The sequence below is a fragment of the Equus asinus genome, chromosome 10 (genome assembly GCF_041296235.1).
Source record: "Equus asinus isolate D_3611 breed Donkey chromosome 10, EquAss-T2T_v2, whole genome shotgun sequence".
Lineage (NCBI taxonomy): Eukaryota > Metazoa > Chordata > Mammalia > Perissodactyla > Equidae > Equus > Equus asinus.
This window is the reverse complement of record NC_091799.1, coordinates 24,239,352-24,260,168: the sequence shown is the minus strand read 5'-3', so window position 1 is coordinate 24,260,168 and position 20,817 is coordinate 24,239,352. Positions and strand designations below refer to the sequence as shown.

The window sequence follows — 20,817 nt, the reverse complement described above, 5'->3', positions numbered from 1 at the left end:
CTAGACTGGGTTCTGCAAGCATAATAGTGAACAAGACTTGGTTCCTGCCCGCAAGGGGTTCACTGATAGAGCTAGAAACAGAAACAGATGATCATAACATGGTGTGATAAGTGCCTTTTCAATTCAATTTGGTTAGTGCGTATCGAGGGTCTGCCCTGTCCAGGGTGTTGTGCTGGGTACTTTCAGGGGCAGCAGAGAATGAGATATCTGGCTCTGCCCTTGGGGACCTGACAGTCTAGTGGGGGAGCCAGTAAATGAACTAGTAACTAAATCATCACAAATAACCATCGTTGATGAGGGAATTAAGTAGGGTTCTGGGATGAAGAATCACCAGATGGGGGAACCTGTTTCAGCAGAATGGTCCAAGAAGTGCTATGATGGAGGCATCGCAGGGGATTGTGGGAATATTGAGGGGCAGCTAATAAAATATGCCCTGGAGGAGTCAGGGAAGGCTTTGCCAAGGAGGGTCCCTCCCGACTGAGTCCAAAAAGATAGGGGAGAGTTAAACAGGGGGCAAATGTCAAGATGGGCAAACCCAAGAGAGAGAACTGGGGTACAAGGGCGTGGAGGTGTCAAGATGACAGAAAGCAGGGTCTGCTGGGAGGTCAGCAGGTGATTCAGTGGCAGAGGGGTACGGGATGAAGGAAGGAGCCGATGAGATGCAGCTGGGGAGATCAAGCAAGGCCAGATCGTGTGTGGTCACCAATGCGCGGCTAAAGAAACTTGGAATTTGTCTGAATGGTGACAAAATGGAGAGCTTACCAGCCCATGGCCTTCAGCACATAAGGTCCCCATAGTTTTTCACGGGTCCCATAAAACCAGACTGTATCGATTGTATTTTATGTCATGACTCAGTTGTATTCTTTAACAGAGCTGTCACAGGTTGCCTGCTGAAGATGTAACTGTTTTTCTTTTTCAGCTCTACGGAAAGGTGAACTTAAAAGTCCTCTTGGGGTAATTCATCTTTAACTGCCTAAAGGTTGCTCCCTCATTCCTGGAGGGGGACATGTAGGGCACCTGGAGACAAAAGAGAGGGAGGTTTGGAGTCCCCAAGGGCAGATATGCAGACAAATTTTGGTATGAAGCTCCTGGCAGGCTGGGACCTTGGAGAATAGCTGTGTGAGCTAGCATGGGGTCTGGGCTAAGCAGGGAGGGAGCCGGACCCCTGGAGACCCCTGGAGCCTGCCCAGGGACCTGGATCTATAGGGTTGTCATCACCCAGATCTAAAGTCAAGGTCAAAAACAAGACTGTGCACCAGGGAGAAAGTGAAACTCCAGACTGTCTGCTTGGCAACACTGGTGGGCTGACCCCCTCCCTGCGGGGGCTGCTTCAGCCTTGGAGTTTGGGCAACATTCAGGAGGAGAAGGAAGATCCATAAGGGAAACACGGTGCTTCTTGTTAATCAGGGACTGGGTTTCTCAAGATGGTAGGTTTTGACCTAAAAAAAAAAAAGAACTGAAGTGATTGCCTTTGCGCCGTGAGTTTTTGAAGACGTTCTTACAAATTGCAGACGTAAAATAAGACAAGCTGGAGTGACTCGACCTACAGCCAAACGTTCTGAAGGACAGTTTACTAGATCTTATGAGACAGGCGCCCTCTGCTCTCCTTGGGACAGCGCAGCAGAAACGGAAGCTGGAAAGACTCCTGGCTTGATGAGCCAGGTATAACCTCTCGTGGAGGTAGTTACTTCGATTGTCCCAGTTTGCAGGTGAGACAACGGAGGCTGAGAGGAGTGACTTGCCCAGATCACTCTGCAGGAAAAGAGGCAGGACAGGGAGTAGACTCAAGCGTCCTGATTTCCCGGGCAAGGCTGTTTGGACTCCACAAAGTGCTGCTGCTGCTGGAACAGTGGTGGGAAAGGAGAAACAGGAGAAGGAGGAAGAGGGGGAAAAAAAGAAAAAGAGAAGCACAGAGAATAGGGAGAAGGGAAAGGAGAAGGAAAGCGGAGGAGGGAGATGCGCATTTGGCTAAAACCTTAATCCAATCAGCTGTTATGAGTGGTTTTTTTTTGGTCTCTTCAAATTCCAAAAAAGGTAATGCTTTGCTAGCCTGATCGTGTTTCCACTACAACTTGCAGCCCAAGATGCAGCATAGCAGTTGAAAAGCCCATTGTTCCGTGTTGTGATAATGTAAGTCTCTGTAAAATGGTGCAGTCCAGTGTACGGAGTACTGCCCCCTCCCACCCCACTGGTGACCCGAGGGGACAGCTGAATGCCTTCTGCTCCGCTGAGCCCAGAAGAGTGGGGCCGGGCTTTCAGAGACAGCTGGGCTGATTCATCTAGAACAAAAGCCAGCTCTTCCTGCTAAATCCCCGTCAGACACGGGGTGTGAGGCCAGCCGGCCCCTGTGCCCCTTCGCGGAAACTTCTTCTTGATCCTGCTCCAACAGTGTCAGTCTCCTGCATGAGAGCCTTGACAGCTTCCCACTGCCCCATCCCTTCAGCCTGGCATGCTCTCAGCTCCATCCAGAGACTGTGGCTTTGGAGGGAAATCTGGGTTCTTGTCCCAGTCTTGCCATTTCCCAGCTGTGCAATGTAAACAAGTGCCTTCATCTCCCTAAGCCTCAGTTTCTCCATCTGTGAACTGGGTGTGAGAGTTGTTCCAATCTGAGATATTTGTTGTCTGATTTGAAGGAGATGATGCCCTGAGCAGGCACCTATGCATATTGTTGTCCTGTGGCTGTCTTGTTGTCCTCTTGCTGTCTGGCTCCATCTTCCGTAACTCAGTCCATAGAACCTGCATTCCAGACATGCTGGCACACGCTCGCTCATCTTAAACACCTCCATGCCTTTAACTATAGGGTTCCCATAATGACAGCAGCTACTGTTTACAGAGCCCTTTCTATGTTCCAGGACTTGTAGCAAGTAGTTGACACGGATAATTTCATTTCATTTTCCCACAACTCTTTGAGGTGGACACAGTTATCGGATGAACCAACTGAGGCACAGACAGGTCTCCTCCAAGGCCTGACTCATCTCCTTCTTTGTGGTTTTCTTGGACCCTGTCTGTGTCCCAAGCCTCTCATCCCGTCTCCACCCCTAGCTTCCTTTTAGTTCCCATAACCCACTACTGTAATTGTCTTTCCTCGGCCACAGGCCCTGCAAAGATTGAGTCTCTGTCTGATTCATCTCCATGCCCTTAGCCCCCAGCACAGGGCTTGGCACACAGCTGGTGCTCAGAAAAGCAGTAAGTAGGGGCCGGCCCGGTGGCGCAAAGGTTAAGTTCACACATTCCGCTTCTCAGCGGCCTGGGGTTCGAGGGTTCGGATCCCGGGTGCGGACATGGCACTGCTTGTCACGCCATGCTGAGGTAGGCGTCCCACATATAAAGTAGAGGAAGATGGGCACGGATGTTAGCTCAGGGCCAGTCTTCCTCAGCAAAAAGAGGAAGACTGGCAGTAATTAGCTCAGGGCTAATCTTCCTCAAAAAAAAAAAGAGCAAGAAAAGCAGTAAGTAAATAACAAGCGAGGAAAAGACAGAAAACATGAACTTCTTATGTGGGAACAGAATAAAAGACTACAAAAATAGCATTGCCTCAAAGATCTTTTTGGTGTGTGTGTATTTAAGGGGTTTTATGAATTACTTTGCATTTCTAAAGCACAGCCGTTTACAAGCTTTCTTAAATTAGGTCTACATTTCTTCAACAACTCCAACTACCTTCCATATAAAGAAACAGTGAGTTGTCACAAATCATTATATGAAGTGTCCAGGGAAGGGCCTAACATCAGGCCTTAACATCGTCAAGATGAAATTAAATAATTCCTGATCCTGAATAGGATCCTGCCCCCGACCTGCCCGTTGCCTGTCTTTCACCTCGGCTGTAGAAGGAACCCGGGCCTCGCACACAGACCTGGACTCAAAGCCTGGTTCTACCACTCACCCAGCTGCGGAAGCTTAAGCAGGTTACTCATCTTTTCTGAGACTGTTTATGTAATTGAAAAATTGAAGAGTATACCTAACTTGGAGGTAGTTGTAAGGCTTAATGGAAATAATAAATTGAAAAACTAAAGCGGCCAGTAAGTACCCAGAAAGTGGTAGTTATAATTACTATTTTAGTTTTTGTTACTTTAAGTGCCACTGTCATAGGCTCAGTTGTGTCCCTGTGGACAGCAGTGACAGGCCTGGCAGAAGGAGGAAGGGCTTCTGGGTGCTGTTGCCATTTTCTTGGAAAACTTAACCTGGAGGGCTGAATGGAGGGGAGATCAGAATCAGTGACCCTCGCTGAACCTCATGCTGTTCAGCATCTTACTGGTGTATACGGGGCACAATTGTCAAATCGTGCCTGCTAGGGATCCAGTGATGTGGAAATACATAAACTGTGGGTTTTATGACTGAGCTGACAGTGATTGTATGGACCCCACACTCCTAAGTTCTCATTAAAATAACGGGGCAAACACTTTCCTGCCTAAGGCGTTCCAAAGACGTTAGGATTGGCAGCACTCGGAATTCAAAGTGCAACCCTCTCCTGAGTCCTTCTTGTTTTTTTTTTTTTTTGGAGGAAGATTAGCCCTGAGCTAACTGCTGCCAATCTGCCTCTTTTTGCTGAGGAAGCCTGGCCCCGAGCTAACATCCGTGCCCATCTTCCTCTACTTTATATGTGGAACGCCTACCACAGTATGGTGTTCCAAGCGGTGCCATGTCCTCACCCGGGATCCAAACCGGTGAACCCCAGGCCGCTGAAGCAGAACATGCACACTTAACCGCTGTGCCACCAGGCCAGCCCCTCCTGAGTCCTTCGGATGGGTCCCAACTCAGTCTATCTGACCAAACTCATCTCTTGTTTCTCTCATTTACTGATTAGTTAATCCAATAAAAATTTGCTAAGCATCTGCTCTGAGCCAGGCGCTATTTGACACTGGGGGTATTCTGGAAAACCAAGCAAACACACTTTCTCCTTCTACTGAGCTCCCAGGCAACGAGGGAGATATACACGTAAACAGGCAATCTCATTGCAGAGAGTTGACTGGAGAAACCCAGGGTATTGGGCAGTGATGTGTTGTAAATGTTAAGCAACAGGCACTGGGGCAGGGGTTGGGGTGGGGGGTTGGGGGGGAGGTGGGGGGTGCTGGGGGGGTGGCACGTTCAGGGAGAACAGAAACCCTGATTTATAGCCCTTGCTGATTTCCATGGTGTACATCCTCCCAGCATGGCTGATTTCAGATTACCGTATGATGTTGCTGAATGAGGAACTGGGAAGGGACGTGCAATAACACACAGTCGTGTAGCATTTCCACCATATAGATAAATAGCTAAAATAACCTTAAGAACATAAATAGTAAAGTAGAATAACGCGGAAGCAAGTTTTGAGAAGTTATTACCTTTATCTATAATTTATTTAATTATAAGTTTCTATAAATTGACTTTTATTGAAGGCTATGTTTAACAACTGGCTGTCAAAATTCCTGGAGATTTACCAAGCAGCTCCTGTGAGCTGGTTCAGGCTGCCTGTAGCACACCACTGAAGGGACCCAGGCTGAGCGAATAACAGACTCCTTCTCTTCTTCCAGGCTTGTCTTCCTCCAATCTCCATGTGCCCTTAGCAGCAGATGCGTCCCATTCCTCGCTACCATTCTTATTATTTCCAACCTTTCAAGGCCAACTGCGTCCTTTCGCCTAGTGAAGCTGTCTTCTCTGCCTGGCTCTCCCTCCCCATTTCTCGCCATCCACAGGTTACAGTGGGAGCAGCCAGGTTTGTGCCGTATCACCCCGACCCTCCGGCTAGAGTCAACCTGATGGGCATCTGACCCAAGTTAGCATATGGGCCACAGGCAAAGATTCCTGCTCACTGCTGGTAAAAGCCATTTTGTGAAAAGCAGAGATGTTTGTCCGATGTGAGGCAGGACAATGAAGCAGATGGGCAGAGATGAAAGATGAGGTGACAGGACTTTCCAGGTACCCTGTAGTATTCAGGCCTTGCTTCTGGTCTGACCTTGATGGCCCAGCTGCATCCCTGCCCTAGGGTTCCTTGGGATATTCCAAGATCTCCTGAGAGCACTCCCTCAATTAATCTCTTGCACAAAATCCTGATCTTGGGCTCTGCTTCCATAAACCTTCTATAGGACATTCAATGCTCAATAAATACTTGTCCTAATAACTTCTGCAGCTAGCTCCAGGAGAGGTCTGCATCCAAATGAGTCCCATGCGTCCAGGCGCCTGCCCTGGCCAGCCCAGTCTTCACCTCTCTGAGTTTCTCCACACTCATTGATTCACACCTGTCTAGTCATTTAAGGAAGGTCTCCCTGGCTATCTTTGTGGAAGATGGCCACCTCAAAATGGCAGCCTTGGCCTTTAGAGATGACTAGTCTTCGTAGGTCCAGTTGATTAACCACAATTGTCATATCGCAAACTCCAGTTCCAAATTCTGGAAGTCCAGCTTGGTTCTGGTGTTCATTCCGAATGTTGTCAACTGTGTTTGGGGTCAGGTGTGGGTGATAGTACTAACATGGGTACCACGCGAGGGCCCCCTCTGAGAGTGGGGAGAGGCATTCTCACAAGAGGGAGCAAGCATCTCCAAATTATCTACTGCATGGCCCAGATGTGGCCTTCATTTCCCTATCACCACTCCTGGGGAGGAGGTGGTCTTCTGGCTAAAGGATACCCAAAGTTCTTCCATGAGAGGAGATCCATATCAGCAAGAACAAGAAGACAGTCACTGTGAAGGTAAGGATCCAGGGCATAGAGGCCTTACTGATGCCTAGACGCCATGGGGAGAAGAGTACAAAAAGGAGTCTAGAAAGAAATAAGAATAAGACACCACGGCAGAGGGGCTTTCTAAGTATCCATGCAAGGCAGATGACCCTGATTGAAAGGTCAGGCCAAGATATATCCTGACCAGCTGTGAAACACATGTATTGATGCATGCAAAGCAAAGCACTAGGAATTTGCTTGGCCCTCCGATATGAGTACTGGTTATCATCTTTGTCATCATCATCATTATTTTAAATTATTTCTGGTGACAGCCTAGGCTTATGTGCTTCTCCAGTACCAACTGGAGCGATCACAGGGTTATGAGTGCAAGCCTCTGCTCTCTCTTGGCCTCAGTTTCCCCATTTCTAAAAAGAATGGTTGGACCAGATAGTCTCCAACGTTTCTTTCATTCCAATATGATAGTCTCCAGTTCTTTGGAGACACAGATTCAGAGGTTTACTTCTGTTCGCTGGGAGAAGTTGCTAGGGTTGGAAATGATATGTTAGATAATTCCAGGGCAAGTGTATGCTGGGGATTATAATCAAAGAGCTCAGAGCCAAATCGTCTGTGTTTCTGCTTTTCTCCCCACGTGCCCCACAATGGGCCACAGGCGGCCTCTGGGAAAAGCAGGGAGTGGAGAGAGAGGGTGTGAGCCTTCCAGGGGTGGGGGTGGGGGCAGCTTGCTTCAGTTCTCGGAGAAAGTGGAACTGGGCAGTTTCCCAAGCCAGGAAGGGAGACAGTGTATGATGTAGGACATTGAGCAAAGGGGACGGGGCCAGGGACTCAGGCATGTATGGTGTCACTGGTGAGAACTGCAAAGAGCCGCTTAACTCTCTGCACGCCTTGGCCTCCTCATACAACAACTGCATATGGTAATGGCTACCTGGGGGGATTCGGGTCCGGGGGTGAGGACGAAGTCGGTGGCACAAGGGAAGCCCAGAGCACAGCACAGGGTGTTCAAGAATCGCTTCCTGTAATTACAAGTGTTGTACAAAGCGAGGGGGGCAGGAAGCTGGGATTCCCGGGCCCCGCGGCTTCTCTGGCTGCTACTCAGTGGAAAAAACAGGAAAAACCAGGAAGTGAGTGCTGTGCTCTTGCTTCTCTGCTACTTAAACAACACCAGCGTTTCCTGCTCTGAGGCCCAGCACCGGGAATTAGTGACTTGCTACATTTTACCTGGTGCTGGAGGGAGATTCATCCAGCTGAACACGGGGCTCCTGCCAGCACCTAGGCTGGGAATGGAGTTCTCCATCACGTGGTCCAGTCTCCTGTTGCATGAGTCCTCCCAACTTGGAGCCAGCGCAACTGGAAGAGGCCTGGGACCCCATCTTTGCACCCAGACAGTTGGGGGGCTGCCTTATCCTCTGCGCCATCATAAATGGATATTTCTCAAATGCATGTGAAATGCTGTTGAGATATATAAAATATTACATTTGTTAAAGAGTGACTTTGCACTCCTCTTTTTGACAATGTGGATTTTCTCAATCGCCTAAAATGCTATGTGCCGTCACATGGACAAGAACTTCCACTCGTGGAGAACCCACAGTACCTGCCATTGTCCTGAGTCTTTCTCTCACTGAGTCTTCCCAACAGCTCCTGGAAGAGGCAATTATTGTGCCCATTTTACAGAGGAGGAAACTGAGACTTTGTTACGTTAAGTCACTTGCCCAAAGTGACAGGAATAGAAAGTGTCAGGAGTTCCAACAGAGGCCGTCGGACTCCAAAATTCCAGCTTAATGTTCTAATTTAAGGACAGGGATGCGCTTTAGTGTTTCTTGTTTTTCCATTCTGAATGAAGCTGGGATTCCTCCTCCTTCACTCCCTTCGAGGGTCTAGCTGCTGCTCGCACGCCTCCCCTGCTTTTGCCGGAGCCCATTTCACCCTCCGAGGGCTTTGCCTTTTGAAGTCGGACCTCGCCGGCGCTGAAATCTGCTCCCGCTGATTCCAGTTGTGCACGGCACGCTGCCCGCCCCACGGAGCTCCGTGGCCCCAGCCCAGCCCAGGCGATCTCCTGGGTGTCCTCCGCCCCCCGCCTCCCCCCGACCCCCAGGCTCCTGCAGATCTCCCCTTCGTGCTCCGGGCCTCAGTTTCCTCCCCTGTAAAGCAAGGAGCTTGATGCCTTCCTTGGGCAAGCAGTGAGGGGTTTGGTAAAGTGACACACCGTGCGCTCGCGGAACGCTAGCCTGGAGCCGGAGGCGCCATCCTCCCTGCGGTCCCAGTCAGGGGCCGGCGCTCCTCCCCACCCACCCCCGGCCCGGCCGCCCCGCCCCGAGGGCGGCTCCCGCCCGCGCCCTGCCCACCCCGGCCGAGCGACCGCAGCGCCCCGGCCCCGCCGCCCGGAACCAGCTGAGCACAGCTGGACCCAGCAGCCGCCGTCGCCAGCGCCTCTGCAGCAGGTAGGGCAGGGGGGCGGCCGCCGCCTCGGACCTCTGGGGATCCCGGGCGTCTGGGTCTTTCTTCTCCCTCCCCTCCTGGTCCGAGCTCGCCCGCGCCTGGAGCTCGTCCCGGCAGCGGGGGCATCGCTGGAGAAGGGCTTCCTCCCTCATCTTGCTCGTCTTCCAGGGGACCAAGGAGGGTTGGACTGGGGGGGGGGGCTAGGACAGGAGAGGAAGGGGGCTGGGCCTCCACCCACAGGCCCCACGGTGCTGCAAGCACCTGAGCTAACCCCGCCCCCGCCCCTCGACCCGAGGCACTGGGCCCGGGGTCACCTGGGAGGCGTCAGGCACCGGTGTGTCTGACCCAGGCTTGCAGGTGGCCTCCCGCCCGTGGTCTGGTCGTGGCTCGGCTCGGGACTCTGCTCAAGGGATCCTTGACTCCAGGTAGGAATTACTTTGCCTGCTCTCCCCAGGCGATGAGGAGCCGCCCACCTCCTTCCTCTTTCTGGGCCCAGGACTGTTAGAAAGTTCCTCCTTGTTCTGCCCTGGAATCTGCTTGCATTGGCTACCTGCAGGTGCTGTCTCCTCCTGGCCCGCAGTGTGTGCTCCCTTCCCCGACTCACGGGGAAGCTTCTCCGGAGTTGAAGACAGTGATTGGAACTTCCCTTTCTCCCTGGGCCCCCAACTCTTCTCCGTCTACCCTCCCCCCAAGCTGATTACAACGATGTCCCCCTGGTCCAGTGCAGGCTGGCCGCTCTGTGCAGAGGCCAAGGGCAGGCCGCAGTCCTTGGAATTCTGAAGGAGCTGTTGGGTGGGCAGGAGACATCTTTTGTAGCCAGCCCTTCATCGGCCCAGACATCCACCCTTTATCCCGCCCCCCCTACCTTCCTCAGAGCAGAGAGGGGATCTTTAAAACACCCAGAACTCTAAAAAGCCAAAGGCATCCAGGGCTGGTCTGGGGGTGACACAGGGCTGGTCTGGGGGTGACACAGGGCTGGTCTGGGGGTGATGCGGGCCTGGTGGAAGGTGAGCCCTTTGGGGAGGGGCCTCCTGCTTTTGTTTGGCCTCTGGGGACTTTTCAAAGACTTAGTCCTGCACGTCCTGTTCTCCCAGGACCACATTTCTGACCAGGGTGCCAGGACCTCTTTCTGCGCTTAACTGGACAGTGACCATCGCTTGCTGGGGTCTCGCCCCAGCCCCATTCCACGGATGAGAGAACTGAAGGGCCCCGAGAGTTCATGACTGGCTCACAGTCACATAGTGAGGAAGGCTCCAGACTGGGACCCAGTTCCAGTCGGCCGTTAGCTGACTCCTTGTAGCTGGTGGGACCTTAGACTCTTTTTTTTTTGAGTGTTCCTTTCACTAAGAAACAGACTCCCCTCCTCCCCCCCAACACACACACACACACACACACACACACACACACACACACACATGCTCTTGGGCTGGTTGGTGTTTCTTGGGGATGTTAAGGGGAGGAGGCTTGGAATGGAGGAGTAAGGATGGGAATGGAGAGACAGCATCCAGCTCCCTTGAAACTCCATTTTCCTTTCTGGGGCCTTAGCTATTTATAAATGCAGGAAAATTGTAAACAGACGGGGGAGCTGGAGTTGGCACCCGGGTAAGTTACACAGCAGCAAAGAGGGTTTCCGTATGAATCAGGGAAGGGAAACTTACTCCAGAATTTTCCATAGTCTTTTTTATTTTATTTTTATTTTTTATTTATTTATTTTTTTTAAAGATTTTTAATTTTTTTTCCTTTTTTTTTCCTCCCCAAAGCCCCCTAGTACATAGTTGTATATTCTTCGTTGTGGGTCCTTCTAGTTGTGGCATGTGGGATGCTGCCTCAGCGTGGTTTGATGAGCAGTGCCATGTCCGCGCCCAGGATTCGAACCAACAAAACACTGGGCCGCCTGCAGCAGAGCGTGCGAACTTAACCACTCCACCACAGGGCCAGCCCCTCCATAGTCTTTTTTATTATGGACTAACATGGACCTGAGAAAGCAGGCAGGTCCGGGAGGGAGGGCTGCAGGGTTTGCCTTCCATGACATTTCCTTGCTTCCCTCCTTCCTTGATGCAGAGCTATTCTGGGCCTGTGTTCTGTGTCTTGCCCTGTGAGGGCCCAAGAGCCCCGAGGAGGACAAAGCTCTTTGTCCTCAAGATGCTTCCCATCTGTAGTGGTTGACATAATCATGCGATATGGAGAGTTACTTCAGCCTATGGAGGGATGTCTAGGTGTGTCTGGGCAACCCAGGCCTCAGAAATGAGTAATAGTTTCCCAAGAGATAAAGTGATTGGAGAAAAAACATTCTAAGAAGCAGAAATAGCTTGTGCAAAGGCACTGAGGTTTTCTGAGCAATCCACATGGCTAGAATAGAGATTGAAGGAGATCAAGGGTGGAGTGGTGGGGGTTGAGACTGTAAATAAAGATGGAACTAGATTATAAACTAAAAGTTTAGACTTTATCCTGAAGGCAGTGAGGAGCTGAGAAAGCTTTTTGCCAGAACAATGATAAAAACTCTCATCAATCTGGTGGCTCATGTAGGAGATGCATTAGAGGGGGCTAAACTGGAGGCGAGGGACCTCGAGGAGGCTGTTATATGGTCAAGTGAAAGAGAGTGCAGATCTGAACCAGGGCAGTGGCCAAGGGATGGATCAGAGTGGCAGATTCTGGAAGCCCAGCTCAGGGACCTGACAACCTGCTATAAATTTCATGTAAAAGCAGACAATAGGCTTATAGCAAAAAAAAAATACATTGTTAAAGATTCAAACACAGAGAAGAGTATAGAGTAACCTTCACGTCCCCAAACCCTCTTTAACCTGTGAATAGCCCTGCGTGCGTTCTGTTCCGCCAAGCTCTTACAAGCCAGAGCTATAGATTGGATGGATGCCTTCTCACTTCTCAGCCATCCAGGGCTGGCAGGTCACTCCTCCTACTCCGTGTGGGTAGTTTGGGTCTTTCATGAGAAGTTGCCGGGTCCGAGAGACCAGGTCAATGGTCTGTAGTCCTCTGCTGAAGCACTGGTCTCTGATTTTCTTCAAGAAAACTTCACAGCCTATGTCTACGGTCTCTGAGTGTGTCTGTTTGCGAGTTAGAGACCACAGGACTGAGAGAGGTTAGAAGCACTGACTTGCGAGTGGAACTGCAGTCTTTGCTCTTCGGAGTGACTGTGGGCAAGCCCTGGCTCTCTGGGTCTCAGTTTCCTCATCTGTAGAATGGGAGGATGTTGGTCTGTATGATAATAATAAAAGCCACCTTTTCGTATACCAAGCGTGGGAATATTAGGTACTTCGTTGATTCCGCACAGCCGTTCCTCTGAGGTGCTATTATCTGCTTTTGTCCATGAGGCTAAAAGAGGCTAAATAATGTGCCTCGAGTTGTGGGGCTATTAGGTGATGGTGCCAGGATTCTGGATGTGTGACTATAGAGCAGTAGCTCTTAATCGCCGCCCTAGACATTCTCCGGAAGGTTCCGTCTAGCCCTGACATGAGAAGTGGTGGGGGAGTTTTGCTGTGGCTGTGATGAGGGATGTGAGTCAGTGTGCACAGCTTGGGGAGCTCAGCCCTGCAGCAGAGAGACCGGGAGGGCCCTCCCAGGGCCGTTTGTAAACTCATACTTTTCTATGCTATCAACAGGACTCCAGAGAGTGGGTCAGTCTCCCCTCTGTTTCAGGGAGTCAAGGCTCTGAGAAGACACAAGACTGGCCCGAGGTCACTTGATGGGTTGGGGGCCCAGCCAGGAGCAGTCTCTGCCTTCCACCATTTGAACTCATGTTCTGGAAACCTTTCTGGGGAGGCCAGAAAAAGTGACCGCCCCCCCCCCCCCGCCACCACTACCCCGCCATCATTCCCCTAGAAAATGCCTGCAGAAGCAGGGAAAAGCAGGTCCCAGGAGTTATGCATTTTTGTGGGGAGAGAAAGAAAGAGACCAGTGTTTAGGCAGCCGGGGGATGCTAAGTAAAAATATCTCCTCCCTTTCAACTGAGTGAGCATGTGTCGTATTTCAGCCTGATGTGGTTTGTGAGTTTGGAGACCACAGGCAGGCTCAGCCCCGCTGCTCTCTGGCTTCGCCCCCGCCTCCCCTCCCCACCCTGCCATATGCCTGCTCTCCCTGCCCCGCCTGGGACCACATCAGCAATTTAAGGGCAAGCAGAGAAAAGCGGTGGGCGTGGTGGGCACAGTGGGCAGCAGAAGGCCTGGGCTCGGGTCTTGGTTTTGCCACTGACAAAGTATTGGGTGACTTGCCTAATGCATGCCTTTCTCTGGACCTCAGATTCCACCCTGCTCTAAGGGGTGGACAAGATAATGGCCTGATGGCCTCTGAGTCAGAGGGCTTGTGCTCAGCTCACGGACGTGGGACCTGCGCATCTGTGAGCACAAAGTGAGCCCATGGACGTGGGACCTGCGCATCTGTGAGCACAGAGTGAGCCCACAGCCGTGATCCGTGTACAAATTACTTGCGCCAGTGCCAGCCAGAGATTCAGCTACTGTTCACGAGTTTGGTCTTGGCTGACTGGATTGGTTGCCCCATTTTGCAGATAAGGAAGTTAAGGCCTAGGATTCAGTTATGTATCCTCTTCCCTGTGCTACATGCACTAACAATCATGGCCACCGTATGTAGCCTGCTTACTGTGTGTGTTCACCTTTTGTCTTCACTGTCTTGTTTAATCTCTTAACAGCCCTGTGGGGGAGGACATGTGGACTCAGTTTGATAGGTGAAGGGATTGAGACAGGCCTAGAGAGATGAAATGATGTACTTTCTCTTTGAGCCTCACAGTAGCCCTGAGGTTGTCATTATGGGCCCCGTTTAGAGATGAGGAAACTGAGGCCACGAAATGTGAGCTCTCCTGGCCAGGGGTCCCCAAGGGCCACATGGCCGGTAGGTTCCTTCCCAGGCCCCCCATCCAACTCCTTCCGGGTGCCTCACTTCTGCCTCCAAGGGAGCTTCTGCGCCTCTTGCACTCAGCGCTTGGACTAAGGGATAACAGTTTTCTTCCCGGGCTGTAACCCATCCCTGAAGTCTGCTCTTGCCAAGGGGGCTCCAGAAACGCTTTGAGCCGTGGAGCCCTTCAGGGAACTCCAGTGAAGGCGCCAGTGGGAGCGGATTCATTCATTCTGAGCTGGTTGAGCAAACAGTCTTAGTGCTTTCCAGCTTCAACAGGGGTATCACCTGGGTCTGGCTTATTTGCCAAACAAAGAGTATACAAACGGTGTCTGTGAGCCTTCAGGGTGGGGCAGGGCCTCTAATTTCCCTTTCATGGTTGTGGCTGGGCCGGGCCCTTGGTGGGTACTCAGTAAATACTAGATAATTTTGGGGGTGTGGCAAAGTGCTGTGGGTGGGATGCCCATGGAATATGAGGGACTTTTTCTCCCCTCATCCAAGGACCTTTTCTTTTTCTTCTTTTTTAAATTATAATAAATGCTCATAATAGGAAATTTAGAAAATAAAAAAAGTCTAAAAAAATATGAACTGTCCTCAACTCTGCCAATGCAAGATAATCACTGCGAACATTTGGGTGCATTTCCTTCCTGATATTTTCAGCACATTTTTTTACCCCCACATAATTGTGGTCGTACCACGTTTCTAATTTTCTATTCCGACTTGTTGTTTTTTTCAACATTATAAACCTGAATATTTTCTCATGTTATTAAGGACTCTAAATTTAGTTTTTAAAAGAGTTTTAAAAGTGTACTCTGCCTAAGTTTATTTTATGAACATTTATTTCTATTTAAAATCTTTCTTTCCAGTAGTCTGGGGGATTAAGGAAGTGAAATAGTGCATTTTATTCATAAAAAATAAGTTTTACTTTTTTTTTTTTTTTAAAGATTTTATTTTTTCCCCTTTTTCTCCCCAAAGCCCCCCGGTACATAGTTGTGTGTATTCTTCGTTGTGGGTTCTTCTAGTTGTGGTATGTGGGACGCTGCCTCAGCGTGGTTTGATGAGCAGTGCCATGTCCGCGCCCAGGATTCGAACCAACGAAACACTGGGCCGCCTGCAGCGGAGCGCGCGAACTTAACCACTCGGCCACGGTGCCAGCCCCAAGTTTTACTTTTTTTTATTATGAAGACGACATAGGCCAACCTGATTTTTCATCGCTCTCTGTTGTTGTATCTAAGTGTGAATGTACTGTGGTTCACTTTCCTCTGTTATTAGGCATTTAGGCCGTTTATAAATAATGCTGCAATGAACATCTGGGGCATAAATTATTCTTCTTTCATTATTTCCTAGAATGAGAGCCCAAGAAATGGAGTTGCTGGGTCACAATGACACATTTGACAGCTTTTGCTCCATTTTGCCAAATTTGCTGCCCAGAAAGGTTGGATCGGTTCTTATTCCCACCAGCCATACTTGAGGGGGTGGCATTCTTTTTTTTTTTTTTTTTGAGGAAGTTTAGCCCTGAGCTAACTGCTGCCAATCCTGCTCTTTTTGCTGAGGAAGACTGGCCCTGAGCTAACATCCGTGCCCATCTTCCTCTACGTTATATGCAGGACACCTGCTACAGCATGGCATGCCAAGCAGTGCCATGTCCGCACCTGGGATCCGAACCGGCAAACCCTGGGCCACTGAAGTGGAACGTGCACTTAACTGCTGTGCCACTGGGCTGGCTCTGGGGGCGGATTCTTAAGGGAGCCTGGGAAGCTGGTTATCAAAAGTCTAGCTGTCCTACGAGAAGGCTCAGGGACCATTTTCCTGAAACATCGTGCTTCATTCATTCATTCAGCAAGTACATTTGCACAGTTCAGCATCAGGAAAGGCTAACAGTTAGCATCCCAGGCTGAAGAGGCAGAGAGAAGCCGGTTCTCGTTCCCGTTTCTGCTTTGCATTTGCCGTAAAGCTTTGGGCTTATGCCAGGTCCCTGCTCTGCCTCCACGCTGAGGGCCAGAAGTCTTGACTTTATGTTCCCTGCCCAGAGACTTGGGTGTGAATGTGGTGACCCTCAGCGGAAGGCCCCTCTCCTGACTGCCTCCTCACCTCAAAACAGTTTCCAGACTCTGAGTTTTGCAGCTGGACCTCGGGAATTGCCTTCTTGGCTGGGGATAGTCTGCCCAGAGAGAGCAAGTGAATTTCCTAAAGCACACAGCAAGGCCTCCGATTGCTACTCCACCGCTTGTGAGATTTCAAAAGTACTTATCTAAACCAAAGTGATTTCAGTTATTATGAAACCCAAGGCCTGGGAAGATGAAGGAACCTGGCTGTGGTCAGATCCCCAGTTTGTCCCGGCAGTGGGGTCTTGGGAAAGTCATTGCCCTTTCAAAACCCATTCCTCCCACTGTGAGATGGGGAATGGCGCCTTCTCTGAGCCTCTCTTATCTACTTCTCTGCCACTCTATGGTTTGATTTCCAGATCCAGTGGCAGATCTTGGTCTGTCCATTGTGCATCCTCAAGAGGTTAGACCCTTTCCTTCCTCAGGGTAAAGGCTGTGTTCACAATGTTGCAGTTGGACATAAAGGGTGTTCCAGAGCATCTCAAACTTATCCTGCACACGGATGAGCTGGAGATTTTGTTAAACTGCAGGTTCCGGTGCAGTCGGTCTGGGGTGGAGCCTGGGACTCTGCGTTTCTAAGGAGCTCCCAGGTCGTGCAGATGTTGCTGGTCCAGGGACCACACTCTGGGTAGTAAGATTTTAAATCCTTTGCTAAGGGCCCAGACTAGAGCCCGGATCTCTTAATCTGAAGGTCTTATCTTTGAGGTTCTTTCTACCTATTGCATTTGCCTCCCTCTTCTCTAACCGAGGCAGAGTCGAACTATTTGATCCCCAGCTATGGGGTTCTAGAATCTCAACAGCCCTGGAAATATTTTGCTGCCTTTTTGCGGAGTGAGGTAGGGCCCCTGTTCATGGGAGTGACTCAGAAGGAAGCCATCTGAAGGGGCAGAAATACAGCTGAAGGACCTAACATTTCCACCAGCAGTTTTTCTAGTTAATTCTCTCTATAGACGGCAAACCAAAACCCCTGGGGAGGCCCCAGCCTGTTTTTGTATGCCTCTGAGCTACGAATGGTTTTTACATTTTAAAAGGTTGTTTAGAAAAACCCAAACCCAGGAGTCATCCCATGGCATAGTGGTTAAGTTTGCATGCTGTGCTTTGGAGGCCCGAGGTTTAGGGATTTGGATCCGGATAGTGGACCTACACACTGCTCGACAAGCTATGCTGTAGCAGCGTCCCATATACAAAGTAAAGGAAGATTGGCACACATGTTAGCCCAGCAGTAATCTTCCTCAAGCAGAAAGAGGAAGATTGGCAACAGATGTTAGCTCAGGGCCAATCTTCCTCACCAGAAAAGAAAGAAAAAAACCCAAAACCAAGCAGGAAAGAATATGCAACAGAGAGGGTATGTGGCCTACAAAGCCTAAAATCTTCACTGTCTGGTTCTTTACACTGAAGGTTTGCTAACCCCTGATCTGGAAGAACCAGAATTTTATATTTTTCTCTAGTGAGCAAGAGGCCTGGCCTTATAGCTTGAAATTTACTGAGACCAAGATGCAGGGAAGGCAGCCTGACTTGGCAGGAACTGCCTAGATGTCTTAGCTGTGTGACCCAGAGCACATTACTTCACCTCTCTGAGCTTGTGTCCTTCCTTCACAAAATGGGGACAATGATACCTGCCTGGCAGATTTATTGTGAGGATGAGAGTATGTAGGTATGTAAAGAGTTTAACACTTGATAGATACTCAGAAAATGATGACTGTTGTCATTGAGGTGGCCATTTGAACCCTTCTGGCATTACCGAATGGATATCATGTTTCTCCCACCAAATCGGAAGGGCCTCCCTGTGAGCTGGGAGCAGTCTTTTAGGAGAAAAACACCTCTGCTCCAACCTCCCCCAACCCCACCCCCAGGGCAGAAAGGTCTTCTTCAGCCGCCTAGACAGATGGGGTTCCTGGTGGCTTGCACACTTTCACTGACGGTGAGCTCTCTACCCGAAGGCCGGCCTTTCCACCAATGGGCAGCCCTGACTATTAGAAAGTGCCTCCTCTCCCTGTGCTCTGAGATGTAATTTAGCACCTAGCGAGCCCTGGGCTGGGATCTGAGCGCTGGGAGGAACCACCTCTCTACGGCTCCATCTGGAGCATGTGGGTGATAGACTAGTCAGTGGTTTGTGGACCTTGTTTTTAAGCCACTGCAGCCTTAAGGTCCAAAATGAAAAACAGACCAACTTGGAGTTAGCTCGGTTTAATTCTAAACCCAACCGAGTCTGCAACTCTGAGGCTCCCAGCGTCCAAATCTTGGGAAAGCATGTAATGCTCCTTTTGCCCATAGATGGCAGCACCTGTACTCTTAGCGTCTCTGTGTGAACATGCGCATGCGTGTGCGTTACGTGTTTACACATCTGTGCACACATGTGATTAGCTAGTTTCTTCCTTTGCTGATTCTTGAGCTGTAGTGGCCCCAGCCCCGGGCTCGGCTGGGCTGTGGGGTACACGGAAGCAGATCTTAGTCTAATGAGGAGGGGGCTGACTTGGAAACAGACCATTACAAGACAGTGTGACAAGGAAGACTAGAGGCCTCTGGGATCTCAGAGGAGACTTCCTGGAGGAAAGCTGGGACTTGATCGCGAGTGGGAGGAGAAAAGAAGAACAGGGAGGAAAAGAGTCCCAGAACAGTGGAAACGCGGTACAGGATTTGCACGAGGAGTCCAGGAACAGAGTGCAGCTGTGTCTGGCTGAGCTTGGCGGGGTGTGGGTGGAAGATGGGAACGGATGAGAGCTGAGGCCCGAGGCGCCGGTGGGGGCAGATCCTGAAGGACTTGAAGAGTTTGTTGAGCATCCTGGACGGGATCTGGGGGCCGTAGGAGAGCCGAGGTGGAGGCTGAGCAGAGGAGTGACATGGTCTGGGCTTGCTCTGAGGAGGCTGCCCTGCAGGGGAGCAGCAGAGAGGAAGTGGGAGGACCAGTTAGAAAGCAGACAGCCCCCCGGGTGAGAGGTGATGGTGCCTGGACCAAGATGTTGGCAGAGGGGGTGGGGAGAAGTTATGCATTCCGGTGGAATGGGCAAGATGTAATGGTGTTGGGGGCGAGAGTAGCAGAGGAGGGGATACGGAGGTGGGTGGTACCCTGGGCTCTGGCCAGTGGATGGGGGATGGTGGTGCTCTTGCTGAGATGGCAAGCAGTGGGGGAGGAGCAGGTTACACTTGGGAACAAATGCATCACCAGTGAGGACGAGGGTGTGATCTGAAGGTTTGCAGAAGAGAAGGGGCCTGGATTTGAAAGGCTCCTCCTCACACAGAGTTAACAGGAACAATAAAACCCAACTCTGCTTTGATCTAGCCCGAGGAACCAGGAAGTTCCGTGGAACTTTCTGAGGAAGGCCCACAGGGGTGGCATTTAACAAGAGATCCTAGGGTCCAGATAAGCGCCCGACCTCCTTCCACATCCCCTTCTAGCCACGCGTGCCACTCACAATGCAGAAATCCAGCAGGAACGTCTGGGCCACTTACTGTCAGCGGAGAACAGGGCTCATCTGTGTCTTAATCCCAGGAGCCTGCAGGGCCCCACTGCGTTTGGGATCTTGGCCTCTCCCCTTGGCTTAGAGAAGCTGGTTTGGGCAGAGAAATTTTCCAGTGGAGGCAGGAGCCAGCTTGCTCAGCGGCCCCCTGAACATGGATGACTGACTCTGGGGCGTGAGGAAGGGGGTAATCCAGCTTGTACCTGAAAGGCAGAGGGGGCAGGGGCTGGAAGGCTGGGCTGCACAGTCCACTGTGGGCCGGGCATGGGCCGGCCCTTCCTTCGCTCATCTAGCACACTCCCACTGATCCCGCTGTTTGCCAGGTCGTATGCCAAAGCCTAAGCTTCAGTGGCAGAGTAGCCTAGTGGAGCTCATAGTCTGATGGGCGAGAAAGGCCCGTCACCAGATAATAAGAATATGGTCATCCCATAATAGAGCGATGCTTAGGCATAGAGATGGGAATATGGCAGGTAAACAGCTTGGGTCCCCAAACTGCACAAATACAGGATGAGAAAGATAATTTCCAGGAAAAGACTTAGAGATTTAATTAATAACCAGAGAAAACCAGATACGGCTGGAGAGTAAACAGTTTCTGCACTGTTCAAAACCCTTAGCATATTTTATCTCATTTCATCCTCAGAATGACCCTATGGGGTAGGTTCTAGCGTAATCCCTCTTTTACAGAGAAGGAAACTGAGACTCAGAGAGGTGAAGTAACGTGGTTAAGGAACACAGTTATTTAAATGAGGGGCCCTTTTGTCTAACTCCAGAATCCTGAATCACAGCTCTGAAGTTGACTGTAAGCTGAATTCAGTCACGCAATGGGGTTGCCTGAAATGCAAATGGGATTTTAGGTTGGATTAATAGAGGCATGATATCTAGAATGATGGAGGTGAGAGTTCCGTTTGCCCCACCCTGAATAGAGCTCGTCTGAATGCCTGATTCTAGGTTTTGTGCTGTCAGAAGGGACAGGGTTCATCTGGAGTAGATCAGAGAAGGGAGTGAGGGAACCAGACTCCTTGGTCTCAGGAAGAGCTGGAGGAAAGGGGTTGTACAACTTATGGAAGACTTGAGGGACCCAGGATCACAGTCTTCAAGTCTCCAAGGAGCCATTGGGAAATAGGGTAGCAGATCGGTTCTGGGTGACCCCAGAGGGTAGACCTCGGACCAACAGGAATAAGGCATAGGGAGAGAGATTTTAGCACATCCTACTGACAATTCTTTTAACCAGCCAAGCTCTCCAACAGAACGTCTTGCAGCCTTGGTGGGAAAGGGAGCGCCCTGTTGCTGGAGGTGTGCAAGTAGGGGCT

At 50.6% G+C, this 20,817-nt stretch overlaps 1 protein-coding gene and 1 long non-coding RNA gene across 8 annotated transcripts in view; one reads left to right on the top strand and one right to left on the bottom strand.

Moving 5' to 3' along the window:
- Positions 1-841: 841 nt before the first annotated feature.
- Positions 842-8,917, bottom strand: LOC139046345 (uncharacterized). The gene is made up of 3 exons (XR_011506250.1): positions 8,849-8,917; positions 7,864-8,094; positions 842-1,439 (listed from the first exon to the last, which is right to left on the bottom strand). It is a non-coding gene; the product is annotated as an uncharacterized lncRNA (long non-coding RNA).
- A 53-nt stretch (positions 8,918-8,970) lies between these two features.
- GSN (gelsolin) overlaps positions 8,971-20,817 on the top strand; it is a 56,274-nt gene continuing 44,427 nt past the window's right edge. For 2 of the 7 annotated variants that reach the window (XM_070518840.1, XM_044778909.2), the window contains exon 1: positions 8,971-9,083. The gene's annotated coding sequence lies outside the window, so the exon portion shown is untranslated. The other 5 variants (XM_044778910.2, XM_070518846.1, XM_070518842.1 and 2 more) reach the window with 5 other exon arrangements.